The following is a 24,258-nucleotide window of genomic DNA, read 5'->3' on the forward strand; positions in this document are numbered from 1 at the left end:
TGTTAATATAACTATGCCTAAACTTATATTTGTATAAATGAAGAATAAAACTTAAGATTCATTTGTTGGTTTTGAAGTAATGCAGGGGAGAGAAGCTGAGGCAGAGAAATAAACACAGTACATAATTAACAATTCAAATTCGATTCATATATGTGATTATTCACAAGGTGATAGTTGTCTTGCAGTTTAACTCAGGGCTTGCCAGCCCTTCAAAACTAGTGACTCTGTTGCAGATTCAAGTGCTCCAGCTCTGCACCCATAAGGAGACATTTTGCAACTCCAACCACACCCATGATAACTAATTATGAAATTTTAAATTATAAGAGAGAATGAAGCTTTTAAAATGTATTTGCACTTCAGAGTGATGGATGGGCCTGTCTTCCTGTTGAAAGTCATCCCACAAAAGGCCTAATTGGGAAAGTGCACAGCTTTAATTTATTTTAATTCAACATGATTGCTGTACTTCCTCTTTAATCACAACCACCAACGAGAAACCTGAGTCAGAAAGGGAGATGTAAATAGGTCAAGAGATTTCCATACAAACAGATTTGTACAATGCAATCTGGATCCTGCTAATTTAGAGGCAGCCAAAATTTGCTAGTTTGTTTGTTAGAAAAATTTAGTTTCGGGGGGTTATCAGAGAGGTTAGTTTTGAAAGTCTAGTTAGAGCTGCCAAATCAGTTGCAGTCATCATGGATGAAGGGACTGGTAATCTAGCTCTTTCTCCCTTATGAGCCAAAAATAATTCTGCAGCTGAGTCTGAACTGATTGTAGATATTATTGTTTGAGTTTTTAAGAGTTTTGACCAAGCTGCTCTGATAAAGTCTGAAGCAAAGGGAGGCAAATTGGTTTCTTTGGGAACAGGAAGGCATATTTCAGAGATTCCTGACGAATGATTCTATCTGTTGTGCCCAGACAAAGACAGTCCTATTTCTTCTCCTGAGAGATGAGTTCAACTCATTTAGGGGCCCAGGAATGTCAATGAGTCACACTAGGTCTGCCATGCAAGGTGAGTTATTGAAAGTATTAGTAAGAAAAGATCTTTCTGTTACTAAGCTGAAGATTTTATTTAGTGCTTGATGCCATGGCAGCCGTCTCAGTGTGAAAGTGAAGTTGTTGAAAGCGTAAACAGGTGAAAATTAAATTAAGAGCTTTTAATGAAGTACACATGAAGCAAGAATTTGAAAAATGAATGAAAAACGAGACTTGCAAAGTAGTAACTATGGCAAATTGTATTCATAGGATCAGGCCACTATTTCTACTCTTTGCTGTCTTGTGTGACTCTATGAGACTGTAATATATTATTTAGTTTGTAGAATGTATCTGTTGCTTCCTGAAAAGTCACTTTGCTGGTTTTTTTTGAAGTGAGACATACACATTTTTTTCAAAAAGTCTATTTACTCATGTAGTTAATAAAAACTTCATGACTATCCCTCCAAGATACTGAAATCAGTGCAGTATCAAGCCATTACTTGGCTTATGGTCAACTCAAAACCCAGATGAGTTTTTCCATATTTATTTTTCCTGATTTTGGAAAATAATTGTTCATGTGTATTTTCAGCTTTATCACTAACTGGCAAACCCGTTCTTTCCAATTAAATCACTGACACAACTTCTATAGCTTTTGAAATGTTCTCTATGTGCCAGAAAGTATATAGAGTTTTCTCTAGTGTTGTCTCATATGTTGTGGGGTACATTGAGAGATATTCAGCAAAATCCCTTAGGAGCAGTCATTTAAGTACTATCAAACTGAATAACTATGTACAAAATTTCAGACTTTCTCTATAGAATATTCCTCACTTTTAAGTTTTTATCAATGGACTTTTGATGTGAAACCAGTATCCCAGGCTGTATAGTCTTTCTTGTAGATAACATGTGTCAGCTTAATAACTTATTGACAGCCTCTCCTTTTAAAGTTTCCCTTTAGATGAAACCAGCACCAACAAACTGTAGATGACATAGGAGCTTGTATGAGATTCTGCACTGCACTATTTGATGGAATAACCATTAATGTTTGTCAGTTGTGTAAGGAAGGGCAAGAAGAATGAGACAAATCTTTATATTCCATTGGGATGTCTGTTGAAGACAAAGAATGATGGTTGGCTGAAATGAGTATTAATTACTTAAACATACTGTGGACTGGGGCCAATGTGAAATTTCTGTTGTAAGGAAGTCTGGAAGCCGACACTCTCCTTGCTGCTCTGGAGCTTGAATGCTCCTCTCTCCTCTTCACGGTAATGACACCTTTTGCACCAACACCACACTTATTTCAAAACTGATTTCCAGGTTATATGTTTCAGCTAAGGAGTTCTGTGAAAGGGTCTTTAAACCCCGGGTTGATCTAGTTTAAGACCACAACCATGAAAAGAATTTAATCAGAATTCTATTGTTAGTATAAAGCCAAGCAAAGATTAATTGTAGGCATTAAACAAAGGGTTTCTTTACTTTTCAGTTTTAAATGGTTGGTTAGCTACATTATGTCGGTTCTGAAAGTATATTACACCCGTAAGTGTTCGCAACTTAAATATATATTTGATATATATGATTTTTGATATTTCTTTTTTGCATTGGAATTTCTGTTATAATATATTTACGCTTGTAAAAATCTTAAACAAGTGCACAACATGATCCACTTTGTATCTTGACTTACACTAAGAGAAGGAATTGTTGCATGTGAATATTATAGAAAGGTACTATTTTCATGTAACCACTCCTTAGAAGTGGTCTCTGCTTTCAACCTGTGTACTTATAAATGTACTCTGGTATATCTCTGATATTATAGATAGAAGTTTTATTACATTATTAAGATATTATACTTTTTCTGTAATACAGAAACATATGCTGCAGTTATTTTTAAGACACGTTGCCATTTAATTATGTCAATACATGTGTTATTACCTATAGTAAAGAGAAATACACAGGAATGCTTTAACTGGTATTGTTAAATATTTAATTTAAAACAGATCATATTGCAAGTATGACCCCTAATTATGTAACCTTAGTAGTAATTAATTCTAGTAAGCAAAACCAGACATGACCATTTATTTCTGTTACTCTATATGCCTTAATAGTAAGCAATGTAGGCAGCATATTCCAAGTTTTTCTTTAAAATTGATTTCATAATTCACGCTCTTATAGAATCCTTAAAAAATCATTGTATTTATACTTATCAGCTTTTTCATCTGAACAATCCCACTGTCATGCTGGAAAGGAGTAGCAACCTTTTTTAAAAGGGGTTGTGCTTAAAATATGCATATTCAATGGTGACTCAATATTTTAACTTTATTGTAGTGCCTTTGTATTGTTTGTTTTCACCTATTATTATAGTGCAAATGCTGGGTAACTTGTTGAAGTAGTAGGATCACCCTTAATTTAGTTTATTTCCTATATAATAAATATCATAACCAATATGCATTGCCATCTGTTTGAACTTAAGGAGTTAGATTGTAAAGATTTGTAAAAAAAACATGGGTGAAGGGGTCATGGAACACCTAAATCTCTTATCAGGCAGCACCATATGAACTCTTCAGGAAGAGATTCAGTAGGGCTGCAGATCGATGTCAGGTATGTTTCTCAGTGGGAAGTGTTTGCTTAATGGACACATTTTGGAAATTTGGCCCTAGCACGGGATAGAAATTTGACTACAGCAGAAGTAGAAGCCTGCAAAAGGCCTGCTGCAAGGGTACACCTTGCCTTTCAAAGATGTTTGGAGAAGCACAGGAGGGAAGTGCCTCTGACTGGCGAGAGGGGACAACAAACACAGTGTGACAGAAGTTGATTGTCAGTGGGGTGTAAGAGTAGAGCTCCTATTAGACCTCTTGGATGTTGAGAACTCAAGTGCTTTGCTATCTGTGGGGCCTGAGGCCTCTAGCAAAGGAAGGATTTGTAAGATAAGAGATTTAACTTAGGGGAAAATAATTACCTTGATGTCATGGCTCAGCATAGTATACATACGAGACCCTACCTCCAAAGCATTTCCCTTTTCCTGTTGGGTTGCAGAGCTTCACTATTTTCCTTGTTTATAAAGGGCTTTACACTTGTCTAAGGATTTTTTCAAAACATTTTCAATATTTTTTAGTGATTTTAACAAGTGCACTATTTTAATACTTGACTTTAAAATAACTATAGACACAGGAATGCTTTACAATTTAATTTATACATGAAAAATACTTAAAGGACCATATTCTGACTTGGAATTTAAGCACAAATCCTACTGAAGTTAGAGGTGCTTTTTATTCAGTTCGGTGCAGGGCAGGATTTAGCTGAAAATGGCCAAAGTGCATCCATCACAAGGTTGTCTGTTCTGATGTTTGTGGTGATATTTAAATGCCTTTTTTTTTTTTTTACTGAGAACTGAATTCACAATAAAGTAATGACGTCCCACTCCTTTAGAGCCCAGTGGGTCCAAATGACAGACATATCAAAAGGTATCAAGATGGTGATTCATAAGACCAGTTCTGCATGGATTTTAGATGGGGCTTCTCTGCACTTGGAGAAAAGTCAGAGTACCTGTTCACAGGAATTACATTTGCATATTTATTCGCAGAATAATTTTCCAGCAAAAGAACTCTGAAGTGGCCATAACTTGAACAGAAATAAATAAAAAGGTGTTGAGATCTAAAGATAGCACTAGAACTTAAAGCCTAATTCTTTTTTTCTTCTTACTTCTGTTGCAGCAAAGACAAAATTTCGACATGGGGGGATCATTTTTTCTTTTCCTTACCTTCACAGTCCTTTGAAGATACCAGTCACTAAATGCAGGACCTTTCACTTCTAGTCCTAGTCCTCTGTACTTATTTTTTTAATTCCTCAACTCCAGATTTTGCTGTTCTGCTGGCCAAGTCTTTAGTTTAATCCAAATGACAATCCTCGTCCCCTGATAATACAATTCTTTCTTCCCGTCCTCCTAAAGAAAGTACATGAAACTTATAAATGCAGATACCAACCCAACACAAACCCACAGCTTGCCTCCTTCACACTCTTCCAGTACGACACGAATCCTGCTTTCCCAACTCCCCCAATTATTGGTTCGGAGCAGCTGAAAGCTTTGAGACTGCCCAGAGCCAGCCAATAATTGGGAGGTTTTGGGCAGAGTGACATACGACTGAGTGTGCTTGCAAGGAGGTGGCCATGAGCCCATGTGAGGTCTGCATCTGGACTGGGAAACTTTATGTACTGCACTGCTTTAGGAGAATTGGAATAACAGAAGACAGTGGAAATCAGTCCCGGAAGAGGGAGATTCAAATAAAGACCAGATGATTATTGCATTCAGTAAAGCTGGCTCAGGAAGGTGTGAATTACACACTTCCCTGCACCACAGAGGCCTCTTGAGCTGTAAGCAGCATTTATCCTCTGGGAACACAGGTGGTGATTCCACCTCTGTCCCCAGCTGGATTTATTTTCAAGGAAGCTTTACATTCCACCAGCAACTCAGTGAGTGGTTCACCAGCGGAGGCCACTATGGGAAGGTAAAAAATAAGCATGCTCCTTCTTACTTCCCTGGCATGCCTCCACTTTCTGGTCTTTATTTATTTATTTGGCATATCTGCTCTCCTACACTTTTCCTCTCCAGCATTCTTCCACTTCAGACTGTCTTTTCCTAACAGGTTTTCAGCTGCATTGGTTTGAGGCCTATTGTGCTGTAGAATTAGCCTTTTAGGAAAGCGAGAGAGCTTCCTTCGAGTGAATGAGAGTGCCGTAAGTGTTAAGAAATTTACTGACCATGAAAATCCTTCATTAATAGGGAGAATAGACTTGATGACCTTTGTATTTTTTCTCCTTCTTTCTGTTGCTCTGAAGCTTTACCCACCTTTCCATGCCACTTCTGTGATAAAGGCAAATTTTACAGCTCTCTTTCAGTGTGCAGTCCAATAAAATTGGCTGAGATGATACCCCACAGAGAACAGACTGAGTTCCATTAACATTCACAAATACATGACATGATGACAAGACACCAATAATCCCTTTTGCACTCACCAAAACTGTGACTTCACCTCTTCCAATCAAGAATGATTTTTTTAAACTTACACCCTGTTTTGGTGCTATCTAACATTATTTTTCTGTAAACACACAAACAATATAAATTAATCTTATTAGTGATTTACTGTTCTACCAATGCTCTAATTTGACCGTGGTCCTTTCAGCCATCTGTTCTGGTTTTCTCATGCCCTCATTCCTTCACTATGTATATAAAAATTGTCTTTATTTTTCAGTAGCATGTTTCATAAAATTTTCCATTTTAGTTAAAATACAGATCTAATGGCAGAGAGTTGTCAAAAGACTCTAAGAATTATAATTGTATACATAAGTTGCTTTTTTAATGGCATGACATTTCAGCCAACCACTGCTGTCACTTCTGTCATTCCTAAAGATAAAAATATGCTATGGAAAAATAAAAATCTTACTATGGTGCAAAGATCTCCCTGAGCTGCTAAATTAAGTCTTTTCATAAATGTCCACAAAAAAGTTTTACAGCACTTTAAAATGAGCAGTAAGACTTATTTTCTTTTGTGCTGAGAGAGGGGAAAAAAAAAGAGGATGTATAGTGACACAGAGCAGATCTGACAGTGCTTGTGTAAAACGAACGAACCTACAACAAATTCTGTACTCTGGTAATCGAAAACAAATTCATGCTGTTTTACCGTGACCACTTTATATGGAAATTTAGGGATGTAATTCAGAACAGAATAACATAATTATCATACTCTCTGCATTAAATTAAAACCAGAAATGTTGATCTGTCTAATTGTAGGCATTAAAAAATAACTCGTTTCAAAAAAAGAGAGATGCAAATGGAAAGATGGCATTACTCTTACAAACACTTCTGCCTTTCTCCTTTGGCTCTCAGTACTGAACTGTCACCTATAAAAGCAGATACTTGCTTTTTCTGCTTGCAAGAGGAATGGTACTTGCATCACATGAGCAATGTATTTCAATATTGTGGGGTGGGGGGAGAAAGCAGAAAACCACAGCCAGCTTGAAGGAAAAAAGCTACAGATTTCCACTTAGACTGGTCCCCATGGCTTTACTGGTATCTGTATGCTAATGGATATTAAAACTTGCTCAGCAAGTGCTAAAAGTAAGTCTCTAGCAGTTTGCATCTTGCAAAAAAAATTTTTAAAAGATTTTAAAAAGTACCCCTTCAACAGGATATCTTTTGCCAGAGGGTAATAAAGGACCAGAGGCACTTCACTCAGTCCATACTGTTTCTGCTTCTTTGCCAAGTATTGCTATGACAATCATTCATGTTTGAAACATAACCTGGATTAAACTGTGGGCTTTATGTCACTGTTTTGAGAGAAGAGCGAGTTCAGTGGCTCATCAAAATGATGCTCTTCTTCACTGCAAAATACAAAGGTAACCTTCGTCACCGAAGGTTATTTCTTTAGCAGATTTCTGGCTTTAGTCACTAAGGCTCTGAAGGTACTTAGTAAAGGTTCTAAAGTGAATTCTGCAAAATATTTCAAATCTCCTTTTCTTATTGTAAGGAACTGGAAAATTGCATTATCCAAATGTTTTTTAGGAGGGCAGTGGGAGACAATTTGAAGGATAGGAGTTCACGTAACATAAAAACACGGCAGAGACAGGAAGCATATGAAAAGTTCACTGCAATTGATGCTTATATTCCACCTATCATCTTGTCTGAGATTTTCTCCTGAAGGCAGGCACCAAGTAGAATGTAAGTCTTGCCTGCAGGCACCAAAAGATGGGAACATGTCACCATCTTTCCATTGCCAAAGAATGTGTGTGCAAATTCTAGCGATAAAGCAAATGCTATTCTGTTCTCTAATATCCCAAGAACTTTCGGACTCTGAAATCTGGATGCATGGAGAGGCATATTTCAGCCTATATTTAGCATCAGCATTCAGCATAGTTTTGATAATAATGTGTCATATCTTCAAAGCAAATGCTGGCTGCATATGTTGCTTGTTTTCTCAGTAATTATTATGCTAAACATAATAGGCAGAGTCAGACTTTATATTCTTAGAAGCCCTGTAAATATTCTCCAACAGTTTACCAGTGGACATACAGCAGCACTACTGCATGAATTCTAGGCAAGTCTGTTATGTCTCTTTACTCCAACATTGAAATTGTTTATACCTATGTTCTTTGTCCATTCAACCGTTCCAAAACGTAAACAGTCTTGTCTTATTGGCATAAATGCAAAGAGAAAACCCATTTAGAGGTCCAGCATCTGCTACTGAGTTTCAAGCTTCCACATGTTAGTGTGAGCCTTGGAACTGTATTTATTACCCAAAATCAAACTGTCTGAAGTGTGAGGACTGCACTGGTTGGAGTCCTGATACAAATACAGCTATAAAACCCCCAGAAAATGCTATTCTTGTTTTTTTTCCAACAAAAATTGTGCATGTTCATCATGTTTGTGCTTGGGTCAGAAACACACTTAAGCATCAAACCCTGGCATTTCTGAAAAGGCACTGCATGGGAGCTGGGAAAAAAAATGCATTTCAATTTTCTGATACTGCCCAAGCATTTTTCTCACTGGTACTTTGCCAATGCCATCATCCTCCTGAGCTGTGCAGCCCAAGGGCAGAAAGGCCAGCGTGCAACTTACCTGCACCGCTGCAGTTAAACTTTCAAATACTGACTTGAGTAATCAAATTATTTTAGTTCTTTCAGTATGTCTTAAAAAATATATGTAATTTGCCAGCCACCTGAAAACAAGGAGTAAATAAATCCGGAGAAATCCAGATTTTTCCTCAGACATTTTGCGAACACCAGAGGAAGCGAAAATAATCAAGCTTTTTTGAGGATCACTCATACAGATCTTGTCTTTACCTCTCAACTAAAATAGTGAGAAAAATATTAATATTTTGAAGAGACACATGAATATTTTTATGAAATGTGCCAAGTGGAAAAACCAGGGTGGTGGAGGATATACGGTTTGCTCTCCATGACTAGAATCTGTATATAGGAGGAGAATGATGGCAATCCACAGCCGTGTTGACAATTCAGACATACAGGAAATACCCTTGTAGGAAACTAATACCATCTGGGTTTGGCCCAAGATGTGTGAATGAGAAATATGTTTCTTGTTGAGAATGCAAAGATAGTTTTGGACATTGCAAAGAAGGAATGCGTTAAGCATGCACAGTTATAAAAATGAAATAGGGTGAGGCACTGCATGCATATGGAGTAATTGGAGGAATATGTTTGTGTGCGTCAATAGCTGATGCAGACATAGAACTTCAGAATTCATTTGTCCTAAGACAACCAGTAAATTAATATGAAAAATGTCTTCAGTATAATTGGCCAGAAGCTCTCTGAGTAAAGACGGGATTTAAAAAAGCTGATTTGTCCAAGCCCCCCGCTTTCCCTTATGGAAAGGGAGGTTTGCTTGTGACACATGTTGTATTTGCAGGGCAAAAAGTAAAATAGTTTTGAAATTCTTGAAACATCCCGTTCTAATATTTGTAAAATTGGGGATTTTGATTCTTTCAGTGAGTTGTTTTCAGTTTAGAAATTAGTTTTAGTTAAAAGAATGTCAACACTGAAATGAAATATTTCATTTGGCCCTTTCTGAAAATCTTTCAGTCCACACTTGGTGAGAGTATGTTTTCAAAATCTCAGAATATTCTCACTCCTCTCTATCCTGTTCTTGCATTAACTGTCTGAGATTTTAGTGTCTGTTCTTGGCATAGGAAGGCTCTCTGGTTTCTAACGAAGCCATTGCCAGCATTCTGAGGTTCCTAAGACTCGCTGCCTGCGGGATGGATTTTTGCCTCTCCCTTGACACCCTCATCTACTTGTGAAAGCCCCAGCAGTGCTGATTTTTCTGTTATTTGTGAGGATAATGAATGCCTTGCATGGATAGGAAAAAGTTCCAGGCTCTCTTTTTGGTGCACATTTGCCTTCTCCTCCAGACTAGCCTTTGGTACTATCATCCTTTCTCTAAGTTCTGGCTCTAAATGCTCTTTTAAAAGAAAATTATTGGGAAGATAAAAGGTTTGCTACTCTTTCATGTCTGTTAAGATTCTAGATTAGCCCCATTCCAGGTTCAAAGACACTCATTATACAAATTACATGTTCCTTAACTGAGCAATGGTCATACGAGGACAGTAAACTGTCTATCATTGTATCTTGGTCTGATTTTCAGCAGATTTTTGACATATGTGAACAGGCTTATTTGTATCACTGTTAAACACTCTTGGAGACATTTAGTTAACATGTATTAATTGTTTTAGTGCTCACCCAGAAGGCAGAATTCAGAAAACCCCAAAAGATGGAAAATTAAAATGGTAATTTTGATTGCTTTATTTTCCATTCTTTTTTAGTACAAATTGAACCTGTGTAACACCTGAGACCTTTTGACAGGATGATCAAAGTCTATTGACCCAAATGTTATTAAGACTCTAAAGACACACTGTTGTGTGTCTTTGATTGATGGATTACATTCAGGTTGGCGTGGGCTCTCTGAAGAAGCAGTCAGGCTGAGGTAGGAACAGCAGCCCATTACAGAGTCCACTGCAACTGCAAGTCTGAGAAGTTCATCAGGGTTGAGTTCCCTGCTTGCTACTTAATAGCCTATGAATGTATGACTTGATGGTAAACCTATTCCTTATTCTTGGAAAATGAATTACTGGTACCTGTTTCAGCTTCATTACAGAATGGTACAGCCTGATACTAGCTCAGCTGGTTACACCATGGCACTACTGACACCAAGGTTGTGGGGTTTGATCCCTGTATGGGCCCTTCACTTAAGAGCTGGACTCAGTGATCCTTGTGGGTCCTTTCTAACTCAAAATATTCCATGAAATTCTGTGAATTGAGAATCACAGAACTGTTTGGGTTGGAAGGGACCTTAAAGATCATCTTTTTCCAACACCCCTGCCATGGGCCGAGACACCTTCCACTACACCAAGTTGCTTAAAGCTACATCCAACCTCTCCTTGAACACTTCCAAGGATGGGGCATCCACAACTTTCTCTGGACAACCTGTTCCAGTGCCTCCTCATGCTCACAGTAAAGAATTTCTTCCTAATATCTAATCTAAACCTACCCTCATCCTTTGCTAGGCTGGACACACAAAGCACTGCTTTCATTTGCACCTACAGTGGAACGTGCTCATCTGCCTTTCAGGTGAGAATTTATGACTGTGCAAGGCTTGAATTTTCCAAGCTGTTTATGCTTATGTGTCATGCATATACTGCCTACATAGACTTTCCTCCAGCATTTAGGTGAACACACTTTTCCTTGTCCTTGTAGATTAAATTCTCCTCAAATTTAATTCTTTTTTTGTAGTCCCAATGGTGGAACATGAGTGGATGTAAACAGTGCTTGATTTGCATATCTTAAGGCTTAAATAAATGGTGTTTGAACCACCTAGAAGAATTTATTTTATAGTATAGAATAAGTTAATATTGTTATGCCTACGAAATTCAATTCTAATGTTGGGGGAAAAGGGTTTTGAAAGCTGTACACTTCATGTATGTGCCTGTGTTTTTTAAAGAACTCATTACATTATGGTTGTACTACGTATTTTAAATATTGACATTTCTGAGTGGGGTTTAATTTTTATTCTGCCAAGTGTTGTAAATTCCTGTTTTGGATTCTGAGGATTTCAGTGGAGGTGGAAAACCACTAATAAGTTCTTCTTGTTCACGCAACTTATATTCACTTGCATGGTTTAACTTGAGGCAGACCTTTTCTGTTGATGCTGATAACACTGTTCTGAGTGTAGACCAAACTCTTTTAGAGTAGGGAAGAGTAAAATTTCCTCCAAGTAATGGCAATAATAATTACCCTAATATAAAATTTTGTTTCATAAGGCCCTAATTCAGCAAGTATTTAGGCACATGCCCAAACTTCACTTATGTTTTGTCTAGAGCAAAACAGGACAACATGAGGCAGCCAATTCTCTTTACATCAGAGTTTACTTGACTTTTGGTGTCAGTAAATGAGATCTGATACAATGGTGATCAGGGGATTTATCAATCAAAAATGCTTCTGATTGAGGATGCAACAAAATTACTGGACAAAATGGAGTATTTTCTCTTAATGAATCTTACCCTGAGATTTCATAAAGATTTTTTTATGGTCTGTAGCTAACGTGGTGGTTATGCAGCTAAAGGCATTATCTTCACATCATTATAATGAAACATAACACTGGTATCCTTGACTTTATTAGCCAGGCTTCATTGGTATCTGATATTATATATTTCCTATTATAAATCTAAATAAGAACTTACATTGACCTGCATTAGACCAAACATTAAACAATTTACTAAGATTACAACTTTGAAAGGAAACTAAAAAAAAAAAAAAAAAGAAAAAAAGTCTTTTAGACCACCAAGAAACAACCATAAATTTAAGGAAATATGAGGTTTCCACCATGTGACTTCCCCTGCAGAGTTATGCAACAGACTGCTGTTACTTAAAGGTCATACATAAAAAATTTATGGTACATTTTTTAAGAGATTTATGGTGTTTCTATTTATACAACTTATATGTCAACAATTTAAAGGTATAGTATACTAAAATAACAAATTAAAATCTAATCCCTTTGAATCCTTGATAAAACAGAATGCTTTGATATGTCTAATATAAAAGAGGTTTAGTAAATGTATCTATATTAATTGATGTGGTATGCGTGAGGTAATGATTAGCTGTTCATTATCCATTACAGATCATTTGTTCATTTTTATCCTGAAAATCGTTTGCAAATGGGGTTGGTTAGTGGAGCATTCAGTGTTGCACAGGCCCTTTACATGGTGGTGTAACTCTCTCCAGAAGAGCTCTGCAAATCAGAACTAACTTTCTCCCACTGCTGAGATGAATGATGCCATTGATACTGTCTAGACCTCTTGTTTCAGGATATCGAATATATATCATTTACCAACTATGCTGTTGGATTTTCTGCAACTAAAAATTTGTAACACTATATGAAGATACCACCCCTTAGTTATTTGCTGAACTTTATTAGCTTTGCACTGGAATGACATGGAAGGAGTTAGACAGTTACTCAGCATTAGCTGAGGCAAGAGCATGACAAAGAAGGGGAGCAGTTTTTCGAATCACTAGAGCTACTTTACCAGTAGGGTTTGAACTCAGCCATAGGAGTCACATTGTCAACCTTGCCTTTGCACACTTTGCACATAAATGTATATTTATGTGGGAGCTGAGACTGCAATGCATCACTTTATGCCAGGAGTCAGAGCCATATACGCAGGTCTGGTAGGGATTATTGATGCTAAATTCATCCCTGAATTTTGCATATTAAATTAATTCAAGACTATGAATTATGTATTCCATTAAGGCACAGTATTTAAGTACCCTAATGTGTGTAAGGACTTTGACACCATAAATACTGATTTTGCATGAAAACAAGTCTTCATAGATAAACAAAGGTCCTATTACATGAAACACCTATGAACATGCTCAACCATAAACGCATCAATAATTGCCTTTGAGGTCCAATACAAACATGGTGCTGAATGGGACAATAGCACTGGGAGAAAGATCCTAATATGGTCATGGAGATTTGTGGTATTGTGGCCTCATCTCATCCTCAGTAAAGGGCCTAAGAATGTGCTCTGGTGGTGGCAAGTTCCTAAAAATAGGGAGAGGAATTCTCCACAAAAGACGGCCTTTTGCTTGCTGTGTCACCCAACAGGTTTTAGTTATAGAGTCTCTAGTGACTTGAATCATCATATCTAGTCCCTTGATGACTCTCACAGTATCCCTGTAGGGATGCCCTTTGTCTGGGCTTGAAAAATGTTTCTTGCCTTGCTGTGGCAGATACTGTTCCATTGGTCTCCTTGGCTACTGCTGCCTCCAGCTCTGAAGATAACACACAAGGTTTGAGCAGCCCTGCAGAGCTGGAACTGATACAGTGCTTCTTGGGAAGAGGTCCTCAGCAAAATTACCCAATAGGCCTCTCTAAAAAGTGCTTGAACAGCCCTGGATTGCCACATTTCTTGCTGTAAAAGAGAGTTATACTGGTTTTGTGGATTTTTGATGTTTCTAAAGTTGTGGCACCCTGTGATTTGTCTTTGCTGACTGAAGAAACATATCGCTATCCTAAGCTGGTCATCACCCCTTCATCAGCAGAATTCATTTCCATAGTAAGAAACAGTTGTAAAGAAATTTGCTACAACTGCTCCAGCAGAGTTTATAGGTTCGTAGGCCAACCCAAGCAGCAATTAATTTAAAAGAAGATGTGATCATTTCCTATCTTTTATGAGCATTAAATAATACTTTTTTTTTTTCTTTTGGACAAAAAATATTTGACATGTCAAAGGAGTAGAATAAGAGCTGATAGTATCTATGGTATTTTAAAATATGAATATCTTTTATAAATAAGACAATCACAAAGTGTTAGAAAAGAATAACAGATATGGCATTTTAAAAGCTGTTTTTCTTTATAACTGTAAGTCTAGAGTTTCAGAGAGAAAACACTAATAAAAATTAGTCAGTCATCATTATGATGTCATTCTCATAATTTCCCTTGAAGTAAACTAGCAAGTACAAATAATATTTGTAATGTCTGACATCATCTATGTAGCTTTCCATATGCTCAGACTTTGGGTTAAATTTAGTGATGTTTCCCATTTGTTAGAGAGAACACCTTCTGGGTGGAATGGATTTCATTAAGAAAATCTCTCAGAAGTTAAGCCATCTTTGTATCTTGTTTGAAACAAAACAAAACAAAAACCCAAACAGCCCAGGAATAATAAGAGTACAGCAGTAGCAAATTGTCAAAAACGTGACAATGTATAAGAACCAAAATTTCAATCCTGAGTCCCAGTGCTCACATAAAAAAGTAACGATGCTTTTCAGTGTTGTTCTCTTTAAAAAGAAAGAAGCATCATCATAATTGTTTTATGTAGGAAGCAATATTCTCTTCCTTGTGATATATGCCCATTTATCACAGCTGACTTGCAAAGGCTTCTTCTAATAAATCACTTAGACTTTAAAAATATGTTTCAGAGGAGCCATGGATTCATTTTTTGGTGCTTCTCTTTTGAGATATGAAGCATTTAAGGACATTTCTAAAAGTGATTCCTCATTTTTAATGTTTAATTTAAAACAAATAAAAAGTGTATAGGAATCACAGATAGAACAATCAGTATTTCCTCAAAACTAGTCTCATATTGACCACAAGCAATAACCCAGATTTGAAAATCTTAGTCTTATATTTACATTAATTAGAATACTGTCTATTAAGTGATAATTTATGCTTTTCGAACAGCCAGCCAGCCAATGCCTTTCATATTCTGTTTTCTTTTAACTCTAGAGTTTTCTACAATGGTAGTTTCATTTCATTATTGCTCTCTATTAGTGACAGGAGATACGTCAGCACCACAATATTACAATTCTATGCAACAGCACATGCTAATAACATACACAGAAGATGAGAAAGTTGTATTTCACATGCAAAAAGTCTGGTTCCACATGTGGAATATAAAGTCTTGCTTTTTCTGTGTCTTGCCCACTGTGTCCTTTCCCACATGCAGACCAAGGGTGTCTGAGCCATCTCTCCACTCCCAGAAAGGAGCAAATGAGCGAGAGAGGTGGTGGTGAGACATGATCCCCAATGCCTTCCCCAAACCATCTGTGCTGTTTTGCTCCAAAGCATGACTGGCTCATCAGCATCTTTGTCCCTAACATACTTTTGATCTAGACAAATATGTACCAGTTGAGTTCATTTGTAACGAAATTATCAACTGGAATTATATCTTTCATTTCAAGTCATCTTTCAAACACATGCAGACCAATTTTATCCAAAGACCCCGACAACTTTTTCAGATAGTACATTGAATTACTTAATATAAACTTAAATGTAGGCAAATATTATTCATTATTCCTGATTTTGTTGTTATTGTGTTTGTTGGAAAACTTGGGCATCTATTTTAAGTGATGTCACTATTTACACATGATGACTTTTTCATTTGAATGGACATTAGCTAAATGTGACAGTTATTGATATTCAAAATAGAAAAAATTACTAGCATTGTCAGAATATTGTGATACCCTGATTCATTATTCCTTGATAAATACCAACATTTTTTATTACCCTCCCTCCTCCAGAAAGGAATAAGGTATTCACACATTTGCACTCTATACTTAAGTACTGAATGGAACATTTTCTGAAAGAAAAATAGCTAACATAAATATAATTTCTTCTTTAGAAATACAAGGTATGTAATAATTAGCAGAGCCTCACTAAAGCTACAGAAATCATATTCCCTTAGGAGAAAAAGAACAGTAACTTCGGAAAAAAATGACAGGCTATACACAATTTGCTGTATCTGAGGAATACAAATGTAACAGCTTAAACATATTTAAAAGTGGCAAATTAAACTTCCTCTACAAATTCATAAACTCAGAAATGTTTCCTTGCAATTGGTCTTGGAACTGATAGAGAAAAATCTCCCAGGGACACACGAAATGTAATAAGTGTAATATGAAAATTGTCCTTTCTCACATGAAGATTGAAACAAAGCAGATATTCTGCAGAACACCAGCAGGTTCCCCTGCTCTCTGCCCATATGGGCTCTTCCCACAGTCTCACTGCATGAGGGACTTATGAACTTCGTCAGAGCTGACTGTATGGAAGGAATGTGGGCTCAAACATTTGAAGGCATGCCACAGAACTTCAGCAATCCAGACTCTTGTTAATTACAACTAATATTTCATTAGGTTGTGGAATTTTCAGCTACATAGATGTGTGTCCACATCTTAGTATGTAGTGTAGCCAATGCCTGCAATTAAATTACAAGTCTTGCGAAGTATAAGAGGTATATTGAAAGCTGAAATTAGTAGAATAAAACATTGCAAGTAGGTTTTCAGCTTTTTAATTTGAAACCTTTGGACTTCTTGATTGCAGGAAGAAGTCTGAGAACACAAATCAAACTAAAAAGTAAGGAGGCAGTGAGTTTCCACTCCCTCTGTTTCCAAATGGATTTTTTTAAGCACGTGGCTTTTAAAGCCAATTTCATGATTTTGGAGTCTGCCTCATGAGTGTGTGAATGGACAGGATTGAAGGTACTTTATATGGCTTATTTAAAAATAACATCCTAACCCAAGCTATAAATCACAATAAGTATTTAATGCCTTATGTATATAATAAATATTCAAGTCTAAGTATCTGGTTACAGCAGTGATTAAGAGTTCTGAAAATCAACCCCTTAAAAGATGGTCTTCAGTGGAAATACTGTGAGTGGCGAGGCTTCTTTCGCACCCTTCTAGGCACATGTGCAGTTCACAGCCACTCAGTCAACAGCGTGACAGCATCTGTTATTTCTGAAGCAATTCTTTAGACAGAGAGGAGCCAGCCTGATATGAAGCTCTAAACCTTACAGTGGTTAAAGCAACTGGATGAGTTTTATATTGGGAAGAGGGACAGAAGGATAAGAAAGATATCTCAGGGGAGGCTGTCTCTAGATTAAGGTTTTAAAGAGAAAACTCGATCTTCACAGAGTTGGAGAACTACTTCTGACTGGTTAGCCCAGTCAGAGGGAGTGAATCAGAACTACAGACACAGATCCCTGCAGACTTTTTCTTTTTCAAATCCCATTACATTTGCAACAATACAGGCAGGGGAGTGACTGGCTGGGGATAGCTCTGCTGAAAGGGACTTTGGGGTCTCGGCAGACAGCGAATTGAACGTAAGCCAGCAGTGTGCCCTGGCAGCAGAGAAAACCAGCTGCATACTGGGCTGTATAACAAGGGCACAGGCAGCAGAGAAACCCATCATCCTCCCTTTACCCTGCACTCACAAGGCTGCACATAGAATACTGCATCTGGATCTACAGGCCCCTCAGTGCCAGAATGATATCACTACACCACAGTGAGTTCGATGCAGGGTGGCTGGGGACTGGAGTGTTGCCCTCTGTGGAGAGGACACGAGAGTGGGGATTTTTCAACCCTGAGAAGAGAAGGCTTTGGGACCTTGTTCTGCAAGTGGGCAGTTAAGTGTGGTAATGAATATAGAGAATGATATCACTGTTGTAATCATCTTCTATGAGAGTCTATGACCCTTATGCTAGCCTAGGATTTTTGGTAAAACATTTCTGTGGCAGGTGTTGTTGTAAAATCCTAATTGATATAAAAAAATAGTCAGTTCACACATCCCATTTAAAAATCTAACCTATCAAGCTAATGGTTATGTTGTTATGGACTTCTTTTCATTTTCTTTTTCTGTCTTTACTAGAATTTCTAGTTTTAACCTGAGAAGGTTTCCAAACAATGGTTTCCTTAAAATTGGAAGAGGAATTCTGCACTTGATTCATGACAGGAACTACAATCTGTAACTTGCATACCCTGAATAACTTCCTTGATCTATATAGAGCAATGAGTCTCTTTTACCAAACACTATTTAGTTTCATGCAGTAGCACAGCAGGTCTCTATGAGCAAGGTCCATTGACTTTATATGTGCCTTTGGAGCTGCTTCTCTGAACTTCATCTGTCACTTCGTATATTGTTTCCAATATTTTGCAATTGTATAACTGTCCCCAGAAGTATATCTTGAGAATTCTTAGTTACTTAGCTGGAAATGCATCCAGCCCTGCTATAAACCAGACTTTACTTGTGAGTCTAATAGCCTAAAAGAGTTATCAAGTCACCAAGCATTGCAGCATACCTCAAGTTTCACATAAAAGATTATTTTTGAGATGCTTTGTTCTGTTCCACACAGAAAACAAACATTAACTCTGCGTGATTTCTGGATAAGGAAACCGATGCAAAGATTAAATGTGATACTGGTACAGGCTACCACATCAGCAGAGATAGGATCTACCTGAACCCAGTTTTATTGACAGATGACCCAATTGCCTATCAGAAAAGCTACATGGCTGCTGTATTTTTTGTAAACAATTGGATAATAAATTATAGTAGTAGAAAAGCTACAGGCGAATACTTCATTAATTGGTGTTGAATCAAAACTATCAAAGCAGCAGCATGTAACAAACAAGTGATTATGTTGCTCAAATATTCCTTTTAAGTGTGACAATTCAATTTGTTAAACTTTTTCATCAAAGAAAAGAAGAGAATGAAAAGGCAATATTGACTTCTCTGAAATTTATTACTTCACCTATTTCTGCTAGATCTTATTTTTTCCAAATTAAATATATTTTTAGATGCCATCAAACAAAACCCCTTTTCAACACTATTATCCAATTTTATCTTGCTGAACTCCTGAAAATGCTACTGAGTTAAATAGTGACAGTGTTCATTATCCAAAGTTCTTCAAACTCTCTTTTAGATATTGCTTAATACCTGTTATTTTATAGTTGGATAGCTACTCTAAGTTGGCACTTATGTTTCTTATGTATTTTTCAGGATAGAAAAGAATAAGGCGAGAGCTCTTTGTGTGTTTAAAGATTCTTGATGTTAATTGAATTTAGTGTGCCATTTCATTATTTAGATTTAGAAAATTTCTCTAGACTTCCTACCAATGCACTCTAATCTTGTATCACCAGCAAATTCTGCCTGTTATTATGAGCTTTTCAAAGTAACAGCTGATTTTCTGGAAACAACACTAGATGACACATTTTAAAATTATTTTAAAGATATCAGTTATTTATTTCTTCTATTTGTTTTTCACTCCTAATTTAGCAGTGTTCTGGAGATATGTCCAGAGGTACTGGTATAGAGAAGTTCTTCCCTGAATGCAGTCAGAACCACAACAAGGCTTTTTTATTATATGACTAGCAATCTCTCATACTAGTTTCTTTAGAAACAGTGTATAAAAATTTCTAGAAATATAAACTACTTTTCCTTTGTTATCTAATTCTTTGACAGCATTCTGCTTGTGGCAACAAATCAACACATTAAATGCTGCTTTTTTGACCTAATCTTACAACTCTCTTAATTTTTCATCTAGGTTAATTTTTCGGGGTTCTCCTCTTTCTGTTATTTGCAACATGATCTTCAGAGCCCTTTTACAGTCAGACTCAGATAATAGTGAAATTTTGTAAAAACAAATAGTACAACTTCATCATTTTAACTACTCCAATTTTCAGTTCCTTTAGAGCACTTATTTTTAGGGTAATTTATGCTGGCTCTTTCCACGATTTCCCTTCTCCCTCTTTTTTTTTTTTTTCCCCTTCTCATTCTACAGGGTGAGAAATGGCAACTGTTAAACACCAACTATGGGATGTGTCTTTCCCAGTCTCTCTTAAGGAAAGAAATCAAGCTGCAGCTTTTGCTTTTATACTCTATTGATCTAGCTAAATAACCTCTGCCAAAGACCATCACCTGGCTTGAGGAAGTTCTTTTATCACAATGTATTAAAAAATCTCTGTATTTCTCCCTGTTTGTCCTTAAAAATTTCCTCTCAAACCTCAGAATGTTGTTCTACCATAAATATTTATGGGAAACTCCTACTTACTCTGCCAGTGAAACAATGGCAGGATATAACCCTTACTCTGGTGTGCTGAATTTATATTCTGCTCTATTAGTGTCACTTGAGTTGGATTTCCATTTTATTATAGGATTATTATTTTTTTGGGGCCTGAACATTCCCTTGTACCTTGCTATATTTCTCACCTTCTTGATTCCTAATTGTTTCAGTATATACACACTTTCTCTGAGTCTAATAAGGTACTTTTAAAGAACCTCCATGCTGCTTCTATGGATTTTAATTTCCTAACTTTCCCCTTCAGGCTATTTCTAACTTCCTCAATATAAAAATGTTCCTTTTTTTGAAAAGTACTGTAATATTATTACCTTATGGTAGGTTCCCATGGGAGGATGTCGAGCTTAATTATATTATGGTCACTTTTATTTAGTGGCTCAGCCACGTTAACTTCCTGAATCAGCTAATATATTTTGCTCAAGACTTGCATCAAGACTAGATTTGCCCTTTCAGTATTCCAGAATTCTTGTAACAAATGATTGTCTCTGGTGCCTACACACTATTCCAGTATTATAGGGCTTAAAAATATGTGTCTGTGAGATACATGAAAAAGTCATCCAGAAATCCTTGTTTATTCAGTGCACTTTTAAGCGTGCCTAAAGTCTAAAGGGCTTAATTGTCAGTGAAAGCATGTGGAGTTTTTTTTATTCAAATATGCCTTTTCTGTGCATGAATCAAGCTGTATGTTTGGGAGGTCAGCTACACATCTAACTCTGCATATGTTGAAATCCATGGTTGTATGGGGCGAATCCTTGCAGGTCAAATATCCCACGGTTATTGTAAATCAGCAAATGCCAATTACTGGTTCTGCCATGGCTTGAGAGCCTAAGCCCACTGAAACAGCAGTTGGTTCCTTAAAAAACCCTCACCTGAAATCCAAACTGTAAATTAAGGATTCTGTGACCTGCAGTAAATAGAAATTGTGATACCTTACAAGTGAAAGCCTGTTAGGATGTACAGTAGTGTATCTCGAGTAATCAGTTGTTGTGAGGCTGAGATTCAGCTGAAAACAAACTTTAGTAATGAACTATATGGTAGTTCTGAAAAGCACATTGAAATATGGTTTGTCTTTGTACTAGATCCACTGCTTCTCTGAACTTATAAACATGACTTTGAAAGAATGTACACTGTTTTCCTGATTAGAAGTCCCTTCCCTCTTTTTTTTTTTTTCCATTACTCATTTATTTCAATCCTGGTTTTAAAATCTAGCTCATTAGAAAAGCATTCTCAGTAACAGAAGTTGAAACAAATATAGACATGTGTATCCTCGTTCAGCACAGTGCAAGAGAGCTATTACTATTACATGATATGAGAACAATAATATTTGTCTGTACTAGACTGAATTTCTTTACTCTTTTAAATCCCAAACTGATTACTTTTAAATCGAACTTTTCTTAAATTTGCCAAGAGAGAAATGTTTCCTTCATTAATGTTATAATTTGTGGTTCACATTTCTAAAGAAAGCTAAAAATAATTCCTAAAATAGTGTGTCTTGCTGACATAAACACAGTTAACTTATATTTTTTTCACTTTCCAGGATTGTTTCACTTGTACAAAGCAGTAAAAGTATTCTGCTCTTTCCATTTTTCTCGTACTATAAGAACCAAGAAAGCAGGAATTTGTTTAGCTCATTGGCTCCATTTATCCTGAGCCAAGACCATGATCTTGGAAACCCTGTAACTTGGCTGAATACAGTACAAAGTTCTTTGCAAAAAGCCAGTGCAATTAGAACAACACAGTGTATGTTCAGTCTCAAACTTAAGACGATAAAGTTTCAAACAGCTACAACTAAAACAGAGTATCATGGACCCAGACCTTTAATCAGTCAAACACAAATCCTAATTCCACTAGTTTTTAATCAAATAAAGAATTGTGTAGTTGAGGGCAGAATAAAGGAAACACTATTCTACCTTTTTGCAAATGGGCAGAATTCACACAGAAAACAAGGAAACATAATGGAAGGAGTGCAAGTTCTGTGCAGTCCAGCCTCGGGAGCTTCTCTGAATACTCCGGACACAGTGATACTGTAACAGCAGCAATACCCTTTGCACTTTCTATTTTATCACTGGTTGCTGTTGAGTGGTAATACACATTTGCTAAAAATTGGCACATTGCAGAGTCTGTTTTAAAATCCGGTGTTTCAGTGTTGAAGCTGTTTTTCTCCAAAAACCTCTCCTTCACTGCACATCTAACACATGAATAAGAGATTCTCTTCACTTTCTGTGAGAAGAACTGTAATTTCTATTTTGATGATCTACAGCACCTAAGAAAACCAAATAAATCAAATTCAGTACTAAGGATTCTATTTCATTTTGTTTCCATTCACCTAAATTATTCACTGGTTGTTGAAGGTACATTTTTGTTTTATGGAACAGAGGATTCCTCGGGCCTTATTAAAAGATTATGTTACCTCTGCTCAGAATGAAAGCAGCGTAATAGTTCCTTTCATGCATTTTGTTGGGGATTTTTTTTTTTACCATTCATATTAAGTGATTTCAGAAGTTACTACGTTAGTAAGAAGCTAATTAAGTTCATTTCCCATAGCCATTTGCTACTGTTTTTCCTTAGAAATACTTACTTCTGGAAGTTGAAATAGTTATGCAGATAGTAAAATATAATAAAATTTATACACATTGATAAAATGTATAGGCATTTTATACAAAATAGAGGATTATATGGAATGTATAGAACTGTATTCCTTTTGTTCTTTTATTTGTGTCCTATATATTTAACGGACTATTTCAAAAGCAATATTTTTAAAGGACCATATAACTTGCAAGGAGAATTTATCTTTACAAGAGGTGCAAAATATTGCAAGTTGCAAAATACAGACTCGCTAATTTACAGCAAAACCACGGTTCTTAATGCTTCTGCTTCAAGAACTGACATTGCTTTTAAACTAAGTAATCCATCACACTTTTTTTTTTTTTTACCAAGCATTTGTAAATAAAGGGTTTGATCCAATTTTACCTGTGGCCTTCCCAGCCCCACAGGCCTTTGGAGAAACATGGATACTGTCTGTGAGATAGTTTGTTGCAGTGAGGGGAAACTTGCAGAGGGGTAAAACCCAACAGAGACTGATTTCTCTTGGGTAGTTCCCTAATGTTCCCTACTTTTGGATTTGTCTGTTGCTTTAAACTTTTTGTCATGACATTTGGAGCTACACTGTATTTGGCAGGGCAGTGATCTGTAAGTAACTGCAGGGGCAAACTGGAGTAATCTCATAGGTGGCTTGTTAAGTTTTATTTGATGGTACTGACTCATTTACACACACACACACGTGCTTGTTAGATGAGACCTGACTTCTTGCTCTTCCCCTCAAAAAGTCATTGCAGCAATAGTGTCCTGATAATATCGTCCTGTCACATCTTGTAATGCAATTACTGGGAAGAGAAATAGCAGCAATGGAAGCTGCCAATGTTTTGTATTGCCTTTCGTCTAATCTGAAATTCCACTGATTTGATGAGATCTTGAGAGTGCTCAAGGTGTAGTGCAGGCGTTAACATTCTTAAACATTGTGCCCTACTTGATAAAGAGAGTCAATAATGCTTAGTCACACCTTCAACTAGGCTTCTGTGAGGTGTACAATATCATTTTACGTTCATTACTAACAGTTAAGCATTCTGTTTGCCATGGAAAGGCATGTGCTTTCTTTAAGGAAGAGCTTGAGTAACTTTTTTTCTTATGTATCTTGATATTAAAAAAATCTCATTCACATTACAGTGTGACTCAGATCCATTCATCTGCTAGCGCTTGTGGTGTGCTGCTGTCTCTGGCCTGCTAAAGTGATTGAGAATCCAGCTGATAGACATTCACCAAATTTTTAGGAATGTCAAAAATCTAGAAGTTTTTTGTGATTTACTCCCTCTTTTATTTC

At 36.6% G+C, this 24,258-nt stretch overlaps 1 protein-coding gene across 1 annotated transcript in view; it reads right to left on the minus strand.

Moving 5' to 3' along the window:
- The window catches only part of HHIP (hedgehog interacting protein), a 76,393-nt gene that overhangs the window by 25,159 nt on the left and 26,976 nt on the right, over positions 1 to 24,258 (minus strand). The window lies entirely within an intron of this gene.

This window comes from Lepidothrix coronata, unplaced genomic scaffold (genome assembly GCF_001604755.1).
Source record: "Lepidothrix coronata isolate B3197 unplaced genomic scaffold, Lepidothrix_coronata-1.0 Scaffold79, whole genome shotgun sequence".
NCBI lineage: Eukaryota > Metazoa > Chordata > Aves > Passeriformes > Pipridae > Lepidothrix > Lepidothrix coronata.